Source organism: Paramormyrops kingsleyae, chromosome 24 (genome assembly GCF_048594095.1).
Source record: "Paramormyrops kingsleyae isolate MSU_618 chromosome 24, PKINGS_0.4, whole genome shotgun sequence".
NCBI classification, from domain to species: Eukaryota; Metazoa; Chordata; class Actinopteri; order Osteoglossiformes; family Mormyridae; genus Paramormyrops; species Paramormyrops kingsleyae.
Window position 1 is genome coordinate 6,459,992 of NC_132820.1, and position 23,552 is coordinate 6,483,543.

Sequence of the window (23,552 nt, forward strand, 5' to 3'; positions counted from 1 at the left end):
TGCATAAAGCTGACTTGACGTGACATATTCTGTATAAATAACGTGGTAATGTATTGCCACACACCCATGTAATGCGCCTTGGGACAACTCTATTGTGAAAGGTGCTATATAAAAATAAATTGAATTCAGTTAAATTGAATATATAGCACAATTTTATTATAATTTGTATTAGATTAGATTTTTTTATCAGTACTGCTTCTTCTTCTCCAAATCCCCTGGAGAGCTGAGACGGAGCAAAAATGTCTGGGAGTACCTGGGGGCTGGATTGAGAAACAGTATGTTAGATGTTCAATTTTGCCATGAGAGTTTGAACTGTCTCTGAGCGGTTGTGACGGCTCAAGGCACGCTGGCATCTTGAATCGAAACCACAGGAAGTACCGGATCCAATTTGGGAAGCCCTGTAGTTCATTTAGGCCAGTGCTTCCCAACCCAGTCTTCAGTGACCGCCAGACAGTCCATATTTTTGCTCCCTCCCAGCTCCCAAAATGTGGCTTGGCTGCATGTCCCCGAGGACTGAGTTGAGAAACGCACTCTAAACCAGTGTTTCCCAATCCGGTCCTTGAGGGGACCCACAGCCAGTCCACGTTTTTGCTCTCTTCGAGCCCCCTGCCAGACAGTCCAGATTTTTTGCTCCCTCTACTGGGAGCTGGGAGGGAGCAAAAACGTGGGCCGTCTGTGTGTCGCAGAGGACCGGGTCGGGAAACGGCGCTCTAAACCTTTCAGCAGTGGCACACAGAACAAACTCCAGTGCTGACACGAGTCTGGAGTGATGCGAGAAGCTCCCCGTGGATTTCACGCCTCGCAGCAGGCAAGCAGAACACACTCCTCCCCGATGCCTAGGGATGAGTCCGGAAGGCAGCATCAAACACGCGCTGCAATGTGCTGCATTCCCAGTGCACTAGGAACGGCCCAGAAGCATCTGGAAAACCACCACTGTAACATCGGTGATGCCATTCCACCTCATTACTGTTTCATGCATTGCATTACAAAAATGTCCTATTAAACATGGATGATAGAGTAGAATATAGAATGAATAGAGTAGAATGTGTATGAGTCGTATCTGTTGGCGTAATGTGTGTCTAAAAACAGAGTGCTGTGATTTCACAGCTTTGGCATATTTTAAATATTAATTCTGTGTTATTTTAATTTAAGTTTATGTAACACATATTGAGAAACACTGTTAAGAGTTTTTTTTTAATTCAGTAATAATAACAATAGTTGAAAATCATTCCCTGAACCCTGCAAAGGAAGCAGGAATAGTTTATGGTAAAAAAATAATGTATAAACCTTTATAAACATAGAAATTGCAGATTAAAAATACATTTATAAAGTACTTATACTGTAAAGCTCTTGATAATGATATAAAGCAGTACCTTAGTTCTGAGTGTTTTGCATTATATTAAATATAATGGGCCTTTTTACATATTTCATATCTCATAAGATATATGAGTATGTGAAATATAGCGGTGAGTGCACCATGCCTCTGGCAGGGGGGAAAACAGCATATAATTGTTTTAATATGCAGAATGTGAAGAGTGATGGTAGCAGTTACACCCAGAAAAAAAGGGTAAAAATTTGTACCTTTGTTTGTCACTGGGGCTCAACCCTGATTGGTCTGTCAATTGTACCATAGCGGTAGGTAACTCTACCTATAAGGTACAGAAATGGACTCTGAGGAACATTTCTGTACTATTAATGGCACATTAATGCTGTTTGTACCTTTGGGGTGTTCCTCAGAGTCCATTTTTGTACCTTAAAAGGTACAATTACAAGGTTACAGCCAGAGTTGGGTAATTCAGGTCCAGGGAGTAAAAGTCCAGACCAGGATTTTGTTTCAACAAACCAGTTGAGTACTCTGTGACTGTGACTCTTTATGCTCAATTGGTTGGTTGAAACAAAATCCCAGTCTGGCATTTTACTCTCTGGACCTGAATTACCCAACTCTGGTTATAGTCCAGTGGCAAGCAAAGGTACAAATTTTTACCCTTTTTTTCTGAGAGAGTCATCAGAGTCAATCAGCCATGTCAGTGGCACCTTAAGAATGTGTAGAAGTTCTGTTGAGCTTGGAGTTTGCAGTAATACTGAGCTACGGTTTGCCCATGAAGGCCGCATCTGTTCAGCCTGCGATGGCATGGAAACCTTCAGAAATGCCATACCTTGCTTGAGGTGCGAGCGTAACACACCTGTGTCGCGTGGAACCGCGAGTCTTCACCTTAAGTCCAGCCCGCCATACGCTGTGCTACCCGGCCCAGTAGTCGTGGAGAGTTTATCGTTCAGATCAGACACCCACAAATCAGAATCGATGGCGACCTCAAACCACACCATCAATAATTCAGAACAGGTAGTGCTTTGTGATGGAAGGGCCTGTCACCGGCTTCCTAATGCTGCTTTGGGCCTTGAGAACGTGTCCCCTGAACTCCGCGGTCTTCATTTTGCTCTTGTGCAGGCATTTTATGGCACTTCTGCAGTGGCATACAGGAACCGAGCCATACGGCGATGACACGCTACTTACAGCTCGGTTCCGGCTCACTTTGGTTTTCCACTGAAGGGTCGGCTTGCTAAAGGTAGAGTTGCCATATGTCCAGGTTTGTCTTCTTTCTGGGCCCATGCCTGGACATCCGGGCAGTTTTTGAAAAATTGGCGGTTTGTCCTGGTTTAGCGCCGCAACCCATATGACTCTGTGTTGCAAATTACAGTGGAGAACCGAGTGAAGGAAAAGGCACCAATTTTCAAAACACGGCAGCCGCTCAAGTATCGTCACACGGCGTTTGCAAGGCGCGAGCACATGATCTCTGTAAAAGTGAATTGATATGCACAGCCCTACATGACATGCTGCTCATGAGTGACATCAGCTTCCTGAAACCATTGGCACCCTGACACGTTATATTTGCTTTTGTGTGAACAGTGATTCGTGTTGTTTGCTTGAAGTTTAACCAACGTTAGCTTAGCATTTTATAGCTTGTGTTGAAAAAGACTTGCATACACGTACATTGCGTCAATGGTGTGTAGATATTGTAAGACAAGAGTTAACTGTAGGGTTATCATACATCTGGGTCTCCCCGAACACAAATTCATTTCATAGGGTGGTTCGGGAAAACTCATTAATTCATGGGTATGGGTAGCTTGGGTATGTCTCGGGTACGGCTTGGATAATTTGGATGGTACAGCTCAGATCTTGGTGACCCTTCATCACCAGCACCCTACGGGACAGTACTGCTGGTTCACACCTCCTAGGTGGTGAGCTTGAGTCTGTGTGTGCTGAGTTTGCACGTACAGCCCGTTGCGTGAGGCTCCCTCCTGCAGTTATGAAGGACAGCATCTCGAACTTCCCAGTATGTATGCATGTGCTGTGCCCTGGACCTGCATACCGTCCAGGGTGGTCCCATGCCACGTACCCTTTACTGCCTAAGACATGCCTCCTGTGACCCTGTTCTGGAGAAGTGTTTGGAAGACGGGTAGATCCTCATTAGCTGGTGTGCTGCTGACAGTGAAGTTCTGCCTCGCAGGGTTAGTGCTCCCTCTAAGGCCTCCAGCTCCCACAGAAGAGCCATCCTTACACTGCCCTATCTCTTCCCTCTCATTCCCAGCCATTCTTACACCACAGATTAAATCAGGGGTCTGTTTAATTGTTTTTAAGAAGAGGTCCATCACACCTTATCCTATTTTCATTGGGAAGGACCAGAGCTCTCCGGTTTCTCCACCACCTCGCTACAGCAAAAGGTACAGTATTTGGAACATGGGGAACTGCTGTCACACTGTGTCTTATGGATCTGTACAATGTGCGCTAAGCAATATAGTTGGCACAGAAACACACGTCGGAAGGTTCTAGGTTTTTGCGGCCATGGATTCCAGGTGCTCGTCCGTACAGAAGCACACATGCGTCATATAACACAATTACACAGACGAGGTGAAAATGGTTTTCCATAAACAAGTCACAGGACAGAAATGATTTGTCGGATATTTTAAATTAAGGTGAATGCCATGTGTTTTGGTTTGGTACTAACTGGGACGCTACTGCAGATTTTGGGCTCCATTCATGCGTGTCATATTGGGCCCCCAACACAGACTAGTCCAATTATGTTCCAAATTTTTTTAGGAAACCATCCTAACTCCCGCCCCCCCCCCCCCCTTTACAGCGCCCCAGGGTACTGACTATGCACATACTTGAAAAAGTGGACTGATTCTAAAAATATAATTTTTTCCCTCCTTGTTCTTTATTTTATTGTTAAGCTAATTCTTTTGCTGTCCTTAGGGCATCCTTAACAGAATCAAGAAATTAAGAAACCTAATTCTGAATGTGTTCATGCATCTACTGTCTGCAAACGCGGTTCGTCAAAGATTTTTTTCGCTCAGAAGTTTTGGTCTTCACTGTCAAAGGAAACTTTATTTATTTACGAGGTCAAAAATAAAGGGTTAGTAATATACTATTTTTATGTGGGCTGTAGAACTGATTTTTTCAGTCTGTGACCATCTATTACCCCTCCCCCCCCCCCCCCCATTGAAACTGAAGGATGGAGAGCAACTGAAGTGGTGTCTGTCCTTTAAAATTCGAGCAAATGCAGCCACAGCATCAGAAAATGTAAAAATCAACCTTGTGCAACTCATTTTTTTATATGAGGTGAATTTCAACTATTCTGTATGGTCCGTAAAAGATCAGATATACTCCGCTAAAAATTAACATTGCAAATTCCGTGTTTGGTGACAGCATAACTTTACTACAGCTACATGTTGACAGAATAAAATAGAAGAAATTGTCTGATTAAAAGTGTGCATAAGCATATGTGCATTGGACAGGAACAGCTGTAACAACAATTTTAAAAACATGCAAGGGAGAAGTCCTCGTATTTCACTGCTCACGTATAAGTCACTGATCCCTTTCAGATATTTCAGCAGATGTTAAAATAATTACACAAGGCGTTGCTACAGCACAGCAAATGATATCACTGTTAAAAGAGCTTAAGTCGTATCGCACTTTTTGTAATTACCTCTGTGGAATTAATAATTTACTAACGCATCAGCATTATCCTGAGGCCATTTTGACTGACTGTAGACAAACCTATCCGAACTGCAAGGTTTCATTGTGACTGACACAATTTTTTCCGGGCCAAAAGACCTTCAAAGATCTAGTTAGTTGAATGATTCGCCACTACTTTGTTATCATTTGTAATTATCAGGTACTGAGCCAACCCATTAGGCGACAAAAGGCCACCCAGGGAGCCATATTCTGGGGGGGGGGCTGACTTAGGCGAACGGGAAGCTGAGCTGGGGCACCGTGCGAGATTCTGAACAGGCGCTGACGGGCACTATATCTCAGCTACGTACAACGTTAACGAAATTAACTTTCCATGAATTTTCCATGAACTAGCGGCAGTCTGGCCACAAAGACCTGCCCAGGAATTTGATATTTTGCCACTGACCGGGGGGGCGGTCTCTCTTGGTATATTTACCCCCGATCTCAAAGTGGGGGGGCACCCAAGAGGTCGATTTAGTCCCCCGAGGGTAGGACCCCATGATCAATTTCATATTTCATCACTGACTGGGGGGGGTGGGGGTTCTCCTTGGGTTATTTAGCCACGGATCTTGGGATGGGGGGGGGGGGGGGGTCCACTTTGTAGAGGTAAGAGACAAGTCCCGACCTGAAATTCCCAAAACTTCCCAACGTCCATTGTAATGCGTGTGTCACAAACTGAAATGTTCGGAATTCTCATATTTTGCACAGACATTTAATAATTAATCCTTCACATAAAGAGAAAATGTGAGGTGAATAGTGATGGCAGTTTTATTTGGCCCTGTTGGAGAGCGGTTGCCTGCATCGTCTGGGGAAGAGATCGCTTGTCACCAAACTGCTTTTTCTTGGCATGTCAGCACAGTGTACAATCTCTCCGTTACGGGCCAGCTTGTCAGTAGCTGAAGACGTACGTCCGTCCGTCCGTCCCCCCCCCAAATGTGAAAGCCTTCAAAAGTGTTAGACCTGAATTTCAACATTTTCTCTGCAAGAGACAAAGTTTTGGACTGCGACGGACGTAGGTTTAAGATTCTCGTTCTTCGGGGATCAGCCAATCGGAAGTGCCGCCCGGGTTTAGCGATGATGCGATGGCTCTCAGCCGGTGGCTGAACGACTGGGCCTGCTTCGGTGAGCAGCCCAGAGTCTGACGCTGAAGTATATGGACTGGCATTAACGACACTGGGTCAGGTCTCAGGAGGGAACCTCCTGTCATACCTAATGAGGCATTTAACTTGAAATGATCCAGTAAATTGTGCATAACTGGAAAATAGTGCGCAGTAAAAAAAAAAAAATATCAAAGCTGAAAGCTGCGTCTCCTTGTTCTTGAACTGAAAAGACATCAAATCCATATTTCCATCAAAGTGGGCAGAATCTGGGAAAAAACAGGTAAAAAACCAGAGGCGAGTGGTTTACCTTGCCGGGTCTGATGGAATGCCACAGGGCGTCTGTTCCAGATGTGCGCGGAATCGCCACTGTTAAAGTATTACGTTTATCCAAAAGAGGGGTCATTAGCCATGATCGGTTTAGCCGTGATACTTGATGACATGCCTGAGTGCCATTTTTCCCATGATGCAACAGATCATGGTGTCGCTTAACGTTTCTTTACACGTGCGGAGGGGGGGGGTACAGCTGTTTGACTCTGTGTAAGTGGCTGTGTCAGTACCTGTCATTCAGAAACAATAGTGGCACAGTTTTATAATGAAGACGTCATGGTTGACTGCTTGTGCTTCTCAGGGCATTAATTTAAAGGCTTTTACTTGTTCATTATATAGCATTATCTGCTAGTTGGTGCTTTCAGCGAAACATTAGGACCATTCCGGCAATTTCTCTTTTAGCACGTAGCCTTTGATGGCTTGGGAGTGAGCTCCAACCGAGTGTAACGTTAAAAGTGAAACTGCAGAAGAAAACATACAAGAAACAAGGACAGAGCAGAAGGAGTCAGTCATGACTTAGTTGATCTCCCTCATTCCAGTGATACGTGTCTCATCTTCTCCATTACTTGGTCCATCTTCATAGTGTGAGGAGGCACATCTTTCTCCGTTTATTTTTCCCATCAGTTTTATAATAAAAGCATTATCATCAAAGCTCAAGAACAATGTTTTGATCGATGCACAACAACAGTCCTTTCTATTATCATGGCTTCTGTGTGTTTTATCAAAATACTGTCTTGGGACCAAAAATAGTACTTATAAAATCAGGTCCAACCACATAAAAGTAATTATATGCTGTATGTTGATTTGGTTCTGGCAAAAAAAAAGCAGCAATCCCTCATATCTAACATTGTTTGTTGTTACAACACATCTATGTAAAGCACTTTGGGACGACTCTGTTGTGAAAGGTGCTTTATAAAAATGAATTCAATTGAATTGAACTGAATTGAATTGAATTATTAGTCACAAAGGTTTAATTATGGCTTGTTTTATATCAGCGTTTCCCAATCAGGTCCTTGGGGACCCGCAGCCAGTCCATGTTTTTGCTCCCTCCCAGCTCCCTGCCACACAGCTCACATTTTTGCTCCTTCCCACCTTCTTGGGAGGGAGCATAAACACGGACTGGCTGTGGGTCCCCAAGGACCGGATTGCAAAACTTTTACATGGTTTCCTTCATTTATGAAATATGAATAACAGATATCTAGTTTTGTTATGTTTAACCTATTATAACAGTTGGCATTTACTTGATATAGCAGATATTATTTAAATAATAATACTGCTGAAGATATTTCATGTAAAGTATGAAGTAAACTTAAAATATGTAAATCCAAGAGGCATAATCAGGTTTACCTTGAGAGGATTAGGGATTATTAGGATTAATCATAAATAAATCCTATAACAATACAATAACATATCTATGATCAACTTGTCCTAGAATCATTCTGGTAAACTTTAACACTAAGCCCTCCTGCATCTAAATCATTTATGTTTAAAAGAATTAAATTAAGAAGAATTCAAAGAAACTGAAATTCCATGTGGTTCTATAGTTACTCCAGTAAATCCAGAATTGTGGCACTTAGTAACGTTATTGGATTTGCCCTTATGTATCTCTTCCTGTTTGCAGAACAACCACATGACTTTGAACTATTGACGTGTAACGCTGATGTTTGAAATCAGCCGTTTAAACGATTCAGGAAAATCAAACCATTGTAATTTTAGTAAAATGATCAATAATGTTATATGAAGTTAGGGTGCACATTTTTTGGTTACAATCCCTGGTTATATGAATAGAATTATCAAATATGAAGAAACATTCATTTTCTGTCCTTCAAACAACGTCAATCTACCAGAGAAACACTGGGAATTCTATGTCGCATTCTGTAACCATTATATAATCAAATGCCAAAAATATTGTTGGAAAAGTGTAGTCCGTGGGATTGTGATTTTTCAGAAATGAGTCCTCTGGATGCGCTTAAAATAAAAGGAGAAAGCCATCCAATTCACCGTCCTCAGAGTTAACTTCGGTAGCCAGAAGCTGTCTCTAAAAATACGTCGTAATAAGCAGCAAAATACAAAATGTAATATACGGGTCAGACGGATAACATCTAAATGCACTGCCTGGAAGACTTTATTACAAACTTTAAGCTGTACCAAAAATATTACATTTGGAAAAAAACAAAAGTTTTGGGGGTGATTGAGGTTGCGGTAGGAAAGACAAAACAAGTGAGCAAAATCTTTTATTGCAGACACCCGACGGCCAACTTCACAAAGCCCCCCCCCCCCCCAGAAGCCATATTTGGAAGGAGTTGTGACTATCAGCACCCAGATCTGCATTTCTCCGTTTTCATGTGTCCCTCTTCCTCTCTATCGCCACCCCCTGTTTGCAGCCTACCCTCCATTGGCGTGTAGCAGGCAAACCTGCTGAACAACTTTCTATTCAGATTGTGTACATAATACAGTATGTATTTACTTTATTTATAAAGCACATTTAAAGCGACAATTGTTGATCAAAGTGATGTACACCTCTCAGGGTAATATACCAACAAATAACCCCCCTCCCAAGATCCACAGAAAAATAAGCCAGGATGAACCCCCCTGGTCAGCATCAAAATTGACCATGAGGTCCCGCCCTTGGAGGGACTACCTCTTGGGGAGCCCCCCCCCCCCAGATAAACAGCAAATGTACCAGCCCCAGTCGGTGCCAAAATATCAAACTGGGGCTGCTTGATGGCAAATTCCTGGGCTGGTTTTGTGGCCAGTCCGCCCCCAGTTCATGAAAGATGACCGGTCGTTAAAAGTCAAACTATACATGAGACGGAAATTAACACCAATAATACGTGCAATTACAATCAAACTGAAAGGTCTACAAAACACATAACAACATAGAAACGTAAAGCAAGAAAAATCGTGATGTCGAGCAAAATATTTAGCTACGATCAAAAGCTCGTCTGAAGGAGCTGGTATTCAATCTGGATGTGAAGGTACTGAGGGATCAATCCTGCTAGAGGAACAGATATTAGAAGATTGTTATTGGACCTTAGCTGCCTAGGAGCATTGTGGATATGGAGGACGATTGAGGAGGATTTACCCATAAACCATCCATCCACCCCCCCCCCCCCCCCTGCTTTCAGGGTCACATACTGTAGGCAGAGTTCCCAACTTAAGGTCAGCTGGCTGGAGTGTGGAGTGCACACGCATTTACATGTATGTATCAGTTTTATTTATATATTATTTATGGTAAATAGTCTGTAGGATTTGCAAATTGCCTCAACGCTTTTGATGTAGCTAGTTTTAGGTTTATAATGCAATGATATAGATTTGCCGTAAGATTTCTTGCGTGAGAGTCTGAGAGTGTGAGTCTGAGAGTGTGAGTCTCACGCCGGATGCAGATGAGTTGGCATCCCTACCTTCAGTGCTGAGCACGAGGCTGGGCTGCACCATCACACACACACACACACACACACACACATCAGTTAGCCTGACTGCATGTCTTTGAACTGCAGGAGGAAAGCAGTGGCACCCAGAGGAGGTCTGTGCTAATGGAAGGAACATGCAGACTGCCCATACACAGAGCGGAGGCAGTATGCAAACCCCCACAGGTATGAGTCACCATTCTGCCCATGTAAGAAAAATTAGGTCTATTACAAAATTAGCTCTCCTATAGTACAGAATAAATATGGTTAATGTGAGACTGTGGCCTGATGGTGACTTGGCAAGAATACAAATTAGTGTAGTTATATAATTGTGTATCTAACATATGTTTAGTCCCGTGTGCAATGTTGATCAGCTTTTTCCATGACTGTTTTGCCTTCAACCCCTTTTTCTTCTACGAGGTCTTGGGTTAAAAGAGCTTTTTATAATCTTCAGTAATGCAGTTCGCCAAAAGAACATTATTATTATTATTATTGTAACAATTTCTATAAAGCCCCCTTATATAATGTGTGGTACATACCTTCATAATGCATTATAATGCATTCATAAAGTATTATAAGCACTAGCTACAAATATTTATAAAAGGCATAACACATTATAGCCATGATTATTATGCACTATGAATGCACTATGAAACTTTCATCTGTAATGCACTATAGATACTTTCATAATGCATTATAATGGTTGGTACTGTATAAACATTAAGGATGCTTTGTGCTACATTATAAAGGTATCTATAGTGCATTATAGATGAGAGCTTTATTGAGCATTCATAATGCATAATAAACATGACTATAATGTGTTTTTCGTTATATATATATGTATAATACTTTATTAATGCATTATAATGCATTATGCTGATTGCTCTAAGTAAAATGTTACCATTATCATTTTATCAATCCACAGCATTTAAATTTACGGAGCTTTTAATACGTGACACGGAAGTGTACGAATGACCATATCGTAGCTGGAGGGCTGTTAGTACTGTAAGTCACTGTACGTGACTAATTTACTAAATGGGCCTTGACCTCAGTAGCTTGCTGGCAGGACAGCAAGAATGTCCAGCGAAAACTGTGTGAGTTGAGTTTAATTGGGGAATTCGATGTGGCCTGTTTTGGCATACTTACTTATTCATAACCTTTTAAAATGGTATTTTCAGAAAGTCTCTTAGTCTCTGCTTTCAGCATCACATTTTCAAATTCACGCCAACACCCCTCCCCCACCCCCACCCAGTCTTACATTCCAAGCCTGACAAGTCTCTCTCGCTGGCAGGTCATCTTTTTACGGTTATGACATTTTTTCTTCTTCTATATACCTCCTGTAATTACTGCGAAGGAATGCTCCGAATGTGAAATGTTAAATGTCAGCTTGAATACAGTCATAAAACTTAAAAGGAGGGCAAATCATGGTAATTTTCCTCTGAAGTAACCCTATGTCCAGGAGCACCTGTATGAAAACACCGAGAATATAGTGTGTTCAAAAAGTCCAGCCCATCGAGGTGTTGTGTTCTCTCCTCTGTGTCGTACGTCTTTGCTTAAATCGCCGTGGAGAGTGATCCCCAGGGACTGAGGTAGGTTCTTTTTTCCTGTCAAGAATTTCCAAACGTCTTTATTTACGGAGTTGACATAGGAAGCAAGGTGGTCTTCAGGAGAGTGACTGATGCTCCTTCACCATATTATGAACCATTTCCAGACATTGTCGGCCATATCTGCTTGTTCTGTGCAGGGGCATGCTGGTCCATAGCCTATCCCAGACGCTACAGAGACAAGGCAGGGATTAACCCAGGACCGGGTGACTTGAACCCTGGTCTCCAGAGGTGTGAGGCAACTGCACCAGCCACTATCCCACCCACACCTCCCTTACCACGCTATTAGCTGCGTTTCACAGACGGTGTTCAGAACACAGCAGTCCGTTGTGGTTGACTTGATGAACATCCATGGCGTTTCCCTCAGCCTTAGACTACAGCAGCTTGGCATTGGCTGCTGGAGGGTTTGTTGACGTCCTTCATTTTACGACGTCCTTCAAAAACCTACAGCTGCGGGTCAGGTGGCGCCGTGTCGCACTTCCTAAATTCACATTCCCTCTCCCTGAAGCAGAGTCCTGTACCGGGTCGAGTACCCGACAGGTACCCGCAGATAGTTGCTGAAACGGGCGGATTTTAATGTTCTGGAATTTTATGGCCGGGTAATTCATTACACACGGGCGGGTAGCAGGTCAATCAAAACAGTATTGAAGCCTGCAAAAATAACATATAAGCGAAAATATCTATGTATTAGACTATCATGCACATCACAACTCGGAATTTCCAAGTTCCGAGAGGAAAACGAACGCACCATTGGATAACCGCCTCGACAAACATTCACATACACGTCTGAATCCTTGCTGAAGCGTGTCGTCGTGCTCTCTCTTTCACGCTCGTCACAGTATGGATAGCTTAGATCTATCTGATTTGATTTTGTGTTAAACGGACTTTTTCGGTTCAATTCAAAATTCATGTAGGCCTAGCGCTTGTCACGTTGAGAGGTGCATAGAAAAAATTATTGTGTGTAATTTATCACGGGTACGGGCGGGTAACGGGCGGAATGTTAACGGGCCCGGGCAGGTGTGGTACTGTACTGTGCAGGTGCAGGTCTCCAAAAGTGGACCCGCGCAGGACTCTGCCCTGAAGATATACTGTGCATTTCATTCATTTTCTTCCCTATGTACCCCTGAACTTCTCAAAATGTCTTAAGTTCCTACCCCAGACACCAGATCCTAATGGTCTGTTTGAGGCTTATCCTGTACCTTTTTTCATTGGTAAATATGCTATAGTTACCTGTCTACCTGCTGTTCGATAAAACCTATGATACAAATTGGTCTGGGATAAGATAACACCAAAGCAATGAAGCAGCGTGGTTTTTTTTTGGACACAAAATCTTTGCCGGCCTTAGGGAACAGGTTTTTTATAAGTACAGTACTGGTAGCACCATCATAAGTGGTGAATCCTCTAGATATTTAGTGGTTCCAGATATCTCTAGGTCCCAAACTGGATCCCGTCCCGCTGTTTTAGTAGCGAATTGGATGCCAATTATGACAGCCGTGCAAAGGACACGCAGCATCGTGTTCGTCATAATATCCGGACTCATTAAACCAAACACTCTAGATCCGTGTGAAGTTCAGGTACAAGACAGCAGATTTCCATCACTGAGATATCGGATGCATTTTTTGGGCCGCATTTAGTGAGGATATTGAAAGTGCATGCAAATTTTATGTGGCTTATGTATTACTGCTGACACGACAAGGTAAGATAAAAATATCGGCTGTGTCGTTCTTTCTCCAGTAAAGTATCTCCAAAAAAATAAATAAAAATCAGTCGAAAACATGCATTAATTCAGTTTATCCCTAGAGTGTCTCCAGCTGGTACAGCAAGCAGCCACATAAGTTGTTATTAGGAGAAAAACTGAATTGTGAATGTATTGGACTCGCCCTTGCATTTGATTTCTGTCATATTTAGAAGGGGACATACATACTTTACAGTTTAAAACCCTAAACTGGCTCACACCAAAAGTATATTATTGCAATCTTCTCCCATAAACCACTCCTTTGTAATAAGAATCTGGTTATATTATTGTACACTGGTAGTCAATAGCACAATAGGCTATTGAGAAGATTGAAGCTCTAGTTGTACGAAATGATCTACCTTCTCCTAATAACTATTACAGTTAAACATTTGTTTAGGGCATTCTGTGACTAAGTTGACCAGATGTGGAATGTGTATAGGAAGCTATTACTTCCAGTTCAAGTTCTGTCACTCTGACATCACGCATGATCCTGCGTTTTAGACACACCACAGTGTGGTGTTTACTCTCTCAGGTCCAGCTCTTCACTGCCACATTTATAATTATCTCTCATTGTATCATGGAAGTTCCACAAAGCTGTTTAAAAAAAGACTAAAACATTCAGGCATTTTTTTTGCCCAAATTTTACCCACTGCCCCCACCATTCAAGACTACTGAGAGCATCCATACGTACATCTCGCAATAGTGGTGTTTCGATTAAGTATCCCGATACAGTCCTTACTGTCCAGATGTCAGTTTCCGAAGCCTTCTTAACGCTACGTCGTTCATAAGTTCTATGTTAAACGATAGTACTTACGAACAACGTAGACTTCGGGGCGCTCACCGCAGTTCTCTGACTGAAAACCATTACCTCCAGTGCAGAATCAATTGCCATTGGGTGTTTACAGTTGAATCTCTGGGTTGCGTTTATAGACAGTGTTTTACATTAGTACTATCCAAATGCATTCTTCAAAGAGTATAGGGAATTGAATTCCCCACCAATACTGACAAATCAAAGTTACGACTCCGGGACAGAGTTAGAGAGTATATAGATGAGCATGGCAAAACAGAAAAGGTCTCGTCCCAAACTGCAACACCCCTGTGGGGGGGGGGGGGGGGGGGGGGTCTGCTTCCTGTCAGAATGTATGTAGCTCAGGCGGCTGAGCGGAACTGAAACACAGACTTAAAATGGGTATCGGTGGGGATGAGGTAATAGAGCTAAAGATCAGCCAATCGGCAAACCAGAGCCGAGAAGGTGAGCTGCAAGGGGAGAGCTGACAGAACCAATCCGGAATGCCGGAGACCAGGTCAAGAACCAGACCAAGGTAATCAACCACCGAGCAAGACTGCAATATGAAAAGCAAAATAAGCAATAGTGAAGGGAAAGTCACTGACCAGAGTGAGCAGAAATAGATTAGTACATGGACTGCAAGTATCGGTGATCACAGAGAGAACATCTGGAGGTGGGCGTGGCCATGGATGGTGAGATCATTTGCAGATGTTAACCTGTGTCAGGGTTTCTGGACTGGAGATGGGTGAATACTGGGTATTTTGTAATTTCCAACGAATAATCGACTTTACAGCTGTGAGAACATGCTTGTTTCTATACAACGTAAAAGATATATTATAGGCTGATGTTTTTTGGGGACAAACCCCATTGTTTTTATGAGGATATAATTTTAATTCCTGTGATTTATTTATTTTTAGCTTAAACACACAATTCGATTGTATTCTCAATGCAATAACATTTCAGTTCATCTCCGCAATATTTCAGGCGGTTATGGTATTTTCTGCCACAAAAGTTGGCTGCGTGGCCCACTGAACGGACATTAAATTGAATTAAGACGCAGTCGAAGCTTTCCTGTCCAGACCCCAGGAGGTGCTCTACTGTAATAGCCTTAAGCAAAGAACACAACCTCAATTTCTCTAGAAGAAAATGAGTTTATGCGTAAAAAAAAAACGAGAGCCAAGCTAACTGAACATGTTAATGTACATAAATGAGTTTACATTTAATGGAAAACCAAGCAATACAAAAAGGACCCAAATGCCAACAGGGTCTAAAAGCATTGATATGAGAGACAGTCATCTGAAAGTTTGGGTATAAAGTCACAATCATCACAACGGAACAATGAAAAGGCCACTAATGCAGTGTTTTTAATACAGAAAACAGCGCATGAAGCTTGTCAACCATCTGGATAAATGCGAGCAGTAAACATTTGCAAACCCATTATGAAAGTGCTCAGATGGGCCGCAAATGCGCGCCAGTCAGCGGAGGCCAAGGGCTGATTACCACCTCGCTCGGCGCGGACCAGGAAAGGCATCGGCATCATCGTCACATACTGTAGGATCGACGCGAGGTAATTTGAAACCGATTCAAACGCATAAAGAACGACTCCTAATGGGTCATCGTTTCCAGCTGAGCCACCGAGTATAATTTGAAATTCTTTTTTTTTGTGTGTATTTTTTTCAGGGTACAAATGTGGAGGAAAAAACATAATTAAAATGTAAATTAATGGAACATTACCATTGCACTCAAGGCACTTAAAAAGTCTATTTATTCTAAGATTCTAAACTCTCCTGTTTTGTGGGTAACAGTAATCCAGTTTCTACTAATCTCTTAGTCTCCTGTTGCCCAAGGAATATATTAACAAATGCAGCAATCTTACATTAACGGTGAGATAAGATCAAATAATAACTCATACCACAAACACCATTAGCAACCTTTACTGGCGGATCAGAGACTTTTGTAGATCATATTATATAACACCAGCGTTTTAACTCCGTATTGCTTTGGGAATTTTGGAGAGCTATGAAGTTCAGTTGATGTATCTGTGATGTCATTCCAAAAGTGATTCATGGGATCATAATTTCTAAAACACAATCAACTTCCTGTCAAATAGGTCCTACAAGAATGTTTGCGGTTTTGACTCCGCTCTGTGTCTCGCATCAACTTTACAATTTTTTAATTAATTATATTATTCTTTCAAAGCTGTAGTAATTGTACCTTTGTTTAAGAAGCCCAATGTTGCCCCTCGTGTTCCCAATAAAGACCATTCTCAAGCTTATATTTATCAAGAAAATCCTGCAGAAAATTGCAGAATTCCAACTCAAGACTTATTTAAGTGCCTCAGTATGCCTGACACTGGGTTCTATCCTCTTCTTTATCTGAAGCTTGTGAAGCTGTGGAGATTTGCATCGTCGCCATTCTACACAAAGAAACACATGCTTTTTGTCTATAGTAGATTAAACTACCACAATGGTTTCCTTTCAGAGAGTACAAATGGCACCCAGAACTGTGACCAGGCCCAGAAGTACAACTTTATTACTTCATTGACTTCCCATTAAGATTAATACAGACTATAAGAACTCTTTTTTCCAATATACGACATTGTAAGGTCTTGCCCCTTTCTTATCTAATTGAACTGATTAATAGGTGCAAACGGGAACACATTCTGTACTCTCTGAATGCAGGTATTCTGGTAATCTCTACAAACAACCTTCAGCTGGAGGGTCCCTAATCAGTGAAATGTATTGGAACTGCCCTCAGCCCTTGCAGTGCAAGTGCTGCCACCACAGGCTGACCTAGTTGACCGTTATATAAAGCTCACTTCACAATTCCAGATTACACAACACTAATGTGTTTTTTGATACCGGCATGCGGATGACAGTTTAGTAGGCAGTGGGTCCTGAGTCCCAAGACGTTTTCTCCAGTTTCCCATTTCCAACTTTGTGTCCTAGATTTGCTCTCCGTGCAAAAGTTTGATCTAATGTATCCACTCCGTGCCTGTGTATGAAGTTGACCTTAATTTGTTTGCAATTGACTCGTGTTTTCATTAAACCTTTTTTTAAGCATTTGGGCCATCTGCTGGATATGGCAGCATGTAAAAATTAACCAGACTGAACCTACTTTCAGTGCTAATAAGAAATAAAATGGCCATAAGTTTAAATTTTTTTTTTTGATGTATAATGATATAATGAGTTTGATGTATAACTTAGCTTTACAATAAAGTCACGGAGGTCTTGGAAACATTAGTCAGTTCCTGCTTTGTGTATTTAGCAGGAGGCTGGGATGATTTTAGTCATTTAACAAATTCACATTTAACAAATTCAGATATTTATTATAATTACTGTGTGTACTGAGTGTAAGGCAGGGTTTGAACTAGCAACCTACTGATCGCAGTCACAGAGGCTTAGCTCTTACGAGAACATGAATTACCTCATGCGTATCGGGCTGGACGTCTGGCATCTGCCAAATGAGATCCAGATGCTTGTGGCACCGGCAAACATAAGGTGCTCACATACTTGTCACTTACGGCACTTTCACGCAAAAAGAGGCACGGGAATGGTGCGAAAATCAGTCACCCATTAACCGCCCGGTGTTTTCCATCAGCTCGGAAGAGTCAGAAGCCGCCGCTGATTCCGGGGAGGGAAATTTCAGCTCAGTGCATGACGTATGCGTCATATGTGTCACCGACATGCCGATTGCCCATAAAGCTGTGGAAAGCTGAATGTATTTGTCCTTTATGGAGTGATTTGTGGGAGATGACATCTTTGGAATACACTTCACTGCTCAAGGAAAGGAGATAAAGCTAAATTTTCAGTGTTGCTATATGGGCGCTGTATTCAGGCCCAAGGGCATGATCATGTATACCTTCGAATCTTCGTTATTACGTAAGATTGGGCTCCTCAAAGTACTATCAGTCATCAAGCAACACAAAGATAAAACTCCTTTGCAGATTAGTGTGGAGTGGTCCTGGGTATGTTCGCTTTCATCTCCTGGCGCGTGTGCGCAGTCATCGGGTCCTTCTGGGAATTCACAAGGTGGCTAGGTTTTTTTTCTTCGCGGAATTAGCATGCGGGAATGGTGCCTGAGCTTGACTGTGGAAATGCACGACGTCCTGTTTTCGTGATCTCCAGCGCCGCACGCAGCTCTGAACATTCACGTTAATTTTGCAGACGGCAAAACCGTACACAGGCACCCATACAAATAACAAACGGGCCTGAACTACGAATAACCTGTAATGCATTCCTAAAATCGATGCATTAAAAATATTCCCTGGACCACAGAGGCGACAGATGGTTAAATAACACCCGGATGCTGTCCGCACAGACCATTGGCCTTTCGCAGTCCAAAATGAAGTGCGGGGGGCGGGGGTTGCTTGGAATGCCACACTCATTCCTGATTTCCTACACTGCTGGCTTAGCCTTTTTGGTTTAGCTTTCGCGGGGTAAATTGCACCAGCTCTCATTTCCGCATCAGTGGATGTGGGGCGCTCCGGGGTGCCAGGGGGGGTCAGCCCATAAACAAACGTGGCCCTCGGATCCAGGGCATATTCCCATACGGCGGTCTGGGGAGGCAGAGGGAGAAGTTAATTACAGGTGAATGCAGGCCTGGCGGTTCATAGCTATTCGTCAAAGACGCAATTATCCTGTGCTCTGCATTTGATGGTTTTTTTCTTTCACTTTGTCGATGGAACAGAAACATTTCTCAAAGCAATTAACAAAATCGGGTTAATACATGGAGAATAGACAGTTCCCTATGCATATAGATAGCAGTGAGAAAAGTTAGAGGAGCTTTACTGCATTGGGCATGCTCAGCCATAGCTGGCTTCATTTATTGTTTCTATATATTAGGCTGAAACGCGGTGATTAACTCATAGAATACAGGGAGACCATGCAGAGCTGCTGACAAGCAGGTTGTGTTGCTCCTGGCCAAATTATTGCCCGGAGACACAGTTACTTTTCTGAATGTTAAGCCAGAGTCAGGCTTCAGATGTCTGAATGAAAACGCCGACCTTTCTACACAACTTGAACGTACTAAAGCATTTTGATCAAAGCGAGAAGTGAGATCAAGGAACAAAGGAACAATGTCTTGAATACTTATGAGACACAGGCATGACGTCCTGCATCACTCTCTTGGTTTAAACTGCACAGCTGTCTTATTCCGAGTCTTGAGTGTTGTCGAGAATTTACCGGATTAAAAAAGACTTCAAATGAAATGAAGGATACGGACAAGACCGATGTTTCCAGAAAGTTCTGAAGTCGAGCACGCATGGGGTTGCCCTGAAAGAGGACGGATGTCAGGCGAATGCAATGAAGATTAATGTCATGAGATGAAAACGAAAGCAGCGTCAAGGTCTCCTTGTAACTGGCCGCCCGTTTCCGAGGCTGCAGGTAGATGACAGTTTAAATGAAATGTGTTAGTGCGTAATTGGAGGCAGAGTGGGATTCAACACGCCATTTTTGACACCCTGCCCAGAGGTTGTCTGTTTGCCTCGGAGTCTCACGCCGCGATGTATCAGAGCGGGTATTAGCTGGCGAGAGGAGCTCACTCTTCCTCACCGGCCGCCAGCTCACTTTCGCGGTATTCTTGGCCGAGGCGGCGAAGCAGGTTGTGGCTCGTGGTGCTCGCATATTGTTCTGAATTAGATCCTTGCATCTGACGGAAGCGACCGTGTGACATATTGCCCGGGTTAACGGACTGCGAGATCGATCCCCGGGGCTTACGGTACGGGGATCTGACGATGTATGCTGAGAAATCAACCTGTGAGATGTTTAATGTTTCACCCATCTACTGCCACCCTGCAGAACAGTAACTGAAAACCGAATAATCTTATACCTGGAAATTTTAGCGATTAATCTTCTTCAGCTGATTTAGAGAGCGCTGCTTTACTTCTATGCTAGTTAGCAGTCATCTAGCAGCTAAAAAGTGCGTAACGCACTGAACAGAGCATAGCTTCAGCCACTTACAGTATCTGGTAACCCAAGAGCTATTCTTGCGGTTAAAGGCCTTAATAAGGAGGACAACAGAGGTGTGCCTTCACTTCCAGTCACTGGATTTGAACCAGTGACCTACACAGGTACAGACTGCTACACTGGAGATCAACCCAGTTAGGTACTTATACTGGTATACCTCTCATCCAAATCTGTACAGGAAATTAGTATCTTGACACATTCCAGGCTGCTCCTTATGCAGGCAGAATGTCAGTAGCAGGCTTATAAAAATAACAGGTTTGAACTGCCCCTCCCTGAAAAATTTTATTGCACATAGCCAGGTAGTAAAATTATGAGTCTGAACATCCCTAAAAATGAGCCTCAACGCCCCGATCGCTGAAATGTTCTGAGGGATAATCCCCCCCCGCTCCGCTCGGTACACACAATCACAGTAATCTACCGGGCAGCCCCCCAGTCATTAAAATTCACACTGGGAGACCAATCAGTTGGGTTGTTGAACCACCTATAATTTTTTTTTCTGTCCAAGTCTGTAGCTGAATATCCAGAAAGTATTACTTTCGTTTCTTAAATCAGAGAGAGGAGACCAAAACTATGGATAATTAGACAGTTTTGGATAACTCTGAAAGCAGAGATGTGAGGCCAGCTGTGTATCCGCGTGAAGGTTCTGCAGACTGAAAGACAGAATAATCTTTGTCAGTCTTTCCTCAAACATCTCGACTGAGATCTTATCATGCGGGATCCCGCGTTTAATTGCAATTTTTCCGAGCTGCCGTTTTCTGCGAGATGCGTGGCGGCAAACCGAAGTCATTCATCTGCCGGATCTCGGCAACACATTTCCAGACATGCTGTCCTCTTATGGAATCACAACTGGAGCAGCTGAATGTAGTGTGGGGGGTGGGGTGGAGGGGGGGGGGGGGGGCAATTATCCTGTTAAGAAACAGAACTGCTGGCCTTGCACAGGGGGCTAGTCAATTTCTCTCCCTAAATAAGATAATCACTTGCATTAACTTTTATCCTTAACGAAAGATAAAGGAGTCGTTAAACCGTAACAAACATATTGCCCTTGTCCTGAAAATAAAGGAGATTCACTGCCTTGATTTGCAACTGCTTAACATGTATATTGATGATAATGCATTTAATTCGTGTGCAGGAGGGGACGCTAATTTGAAAAATTACACGCACATGGTATTAGCTAAATTCTGTAAATTCCTTCAATCGAGTGCTTTATAAGGCCGACGTGAAGCAGGGCTCATGGAGCCCGGCCACTCTGTGACATCATAATGGATTCTGGGGATTCTAATATACTTTCAATCAGTCTGGATTTGAGTCTGCTATAGCTCATGCTGTACGGCTGGGAGTCTATTTTCCGTAGCGTCAATTGGCCATTCAGACAATTCCCCAAGGGTAATGCAGGGCTGTTAACCTGATATGCCGCAGTTCTCAAAGATTCAGTGCAACTCGACCTGTGGCACTTTGTTTTAAATTATGGAGAATAATGCCTCGTGGTACCCAATGTCATCTTTCACTGTGTCAGTCCCTGAGTTCCTCGTGGTTCATTGAGATGATTTTAGAACTGGGTGGCACGGTCACCATGGTTTCCTCCCTCAGTCCAAAAACACACAGTCAGGTGTCTCTAAATTGCCCAGTGCATGAGTGTGTGTCCTGCAATGGACCTGTTTGGACTTTTTCTTACTGTCTTTGTCTTTGGGTTCACTGTAGTCCTGGTGCTGCCGTCGTATCCCAAGACGGATACAGAAGCTTCGAAGGACAGTTTCAGGTTTCTCTCAGAGTGACCGATTCTCCCCTTCGTTTTCTCACCTTATGTTTCACCTCAGGGGTCAGAATAGTTGGTAATGCTTTACATTAATACTTTGCGCCTTCATAATGCATTCACAGAACATTCACTGCACCTTCATAATGCATTCACAGAACATTCACTGCACCTTCATAATGCATTCACAGAACATTCACTGCACCTTCATAATGCATTCACAGAACATTCACTGCACCTTCATAATGCATTCATAGAACATTCACTGCACCTTCATAATGCATTCACAGAACATTCACTGCACCTTCATAATGCATTCATAGAACATTCACTGCACCTTCATAATGCATTCATAGAACATTCAGTGTACCTTCATAATGAATTCATAGAACATTCAGTGTACCTTCATAATGAATTCATAGAACATTCACTGCACCTTCATAATGCATTCATAGAACATTCAGTGTACCTTCATAATGAATTCATAGAGCATTCACTGCACCTTCATAATGCCTTCATAGAACAGCCCCTCGCAGTGTGTCTCACCTGAGGAAAACACGTGTCAAACCCGAACGGCCGAGGAAAATAGCGCAATGTCAGAGTGTCCATTTTTCCCCTTGATCCCTTTGGCAATACAACGAGACCCATCTGCCCTGAGTCCCTTCACACACACACACACACACACACACACACACACGCAAGCACACATTTCCTGTCAGAGAAGAACGTTGATCGTTTCTGTGGAACCCTTCCATCTGACCTTGGAGACAGAAAGAAGAAACAACCGTGAAGTAACTGCTTTGTTTTGCCTGCTTTTTCCTGTTGAAAGAGACATTTCATACTGAAATTATAGGCTTGAAATGTAGAGAAAGTCTTTAAATCATGTTATTATTTGACTGGCTCCTTTTGTATCGCCGGTAAGGGGTGTGTCTTAGTTACAATATAAAAGTAGGCATATATACGTACAATGTTGCAAGTGCTGATGGGAAATACCTGAAGAGGAACAACAGGAGAATGAATGGGGGGGGTAGGGAGGTCAGTAGAAAACCAGCTCATTCTCCGGCTATTTGTTTTTGCCCCCGGAGCCAAGGAAATTTGTATGTTTCTCCAGCGGTGAGTGCGGCAGGCATGCGGCAGCGGGCCGCCAGCGGCATCTGCAGAGGCCCGCCTCCGCGAGACGCCTCACTTCCTGTGAGCGGAATGCTAATTGCGCGTTCACGTTCCCATTTGCATTCGCTGCTCGCGAGGCATTTCGACCTTGAAGGGGCTCCTTCTTAACTGTCAAGTCAGCTTAATGAGGAAAAGGCCGCGTCAAGCCTGCACCGAATACAGCAAACATTTGCACAGATCTGACGCTTAGTGGCTTTTAAATGATCGCCGCTCGGCGCTGACGGACGTGCCGGCGGTGGAATTGCACATCACTGACTGCTGCGTCCTTTTTCTCTTTTCGAATCACTAATTTATATATTTGTTTTTTTGTTCCTTTCTTCTCAGATTCAGCCAGCTCTCGTACTCATGTCTTAGCTGAGGAATATTTTTTTGAAAGTGAGGTGTTATTTACTTCAAAATCTGAAATAAGTGTAATTACACAGCTCAAGTTTGAATAAAGGCAGTATTTCCTTTTTGAAAGAAGTGCCGTAATTATCTTCAAGGTGACCCACAAGGTCACCACTCTACTGTTTATCCTGCACTGTCTTGTATTGCATTACTGTTTGTCCTGCACTGTCTTGTCTTATATTGCACTATTGTTTCACCTATCCTAGGTTAGTCTACCCAACTACTGTGGCATAAGAATCTCACTATGTTCCTCAGACCATGTGTGACAATAAAACATGAAACTCGGTAGCCTGAGCAATTTCCAG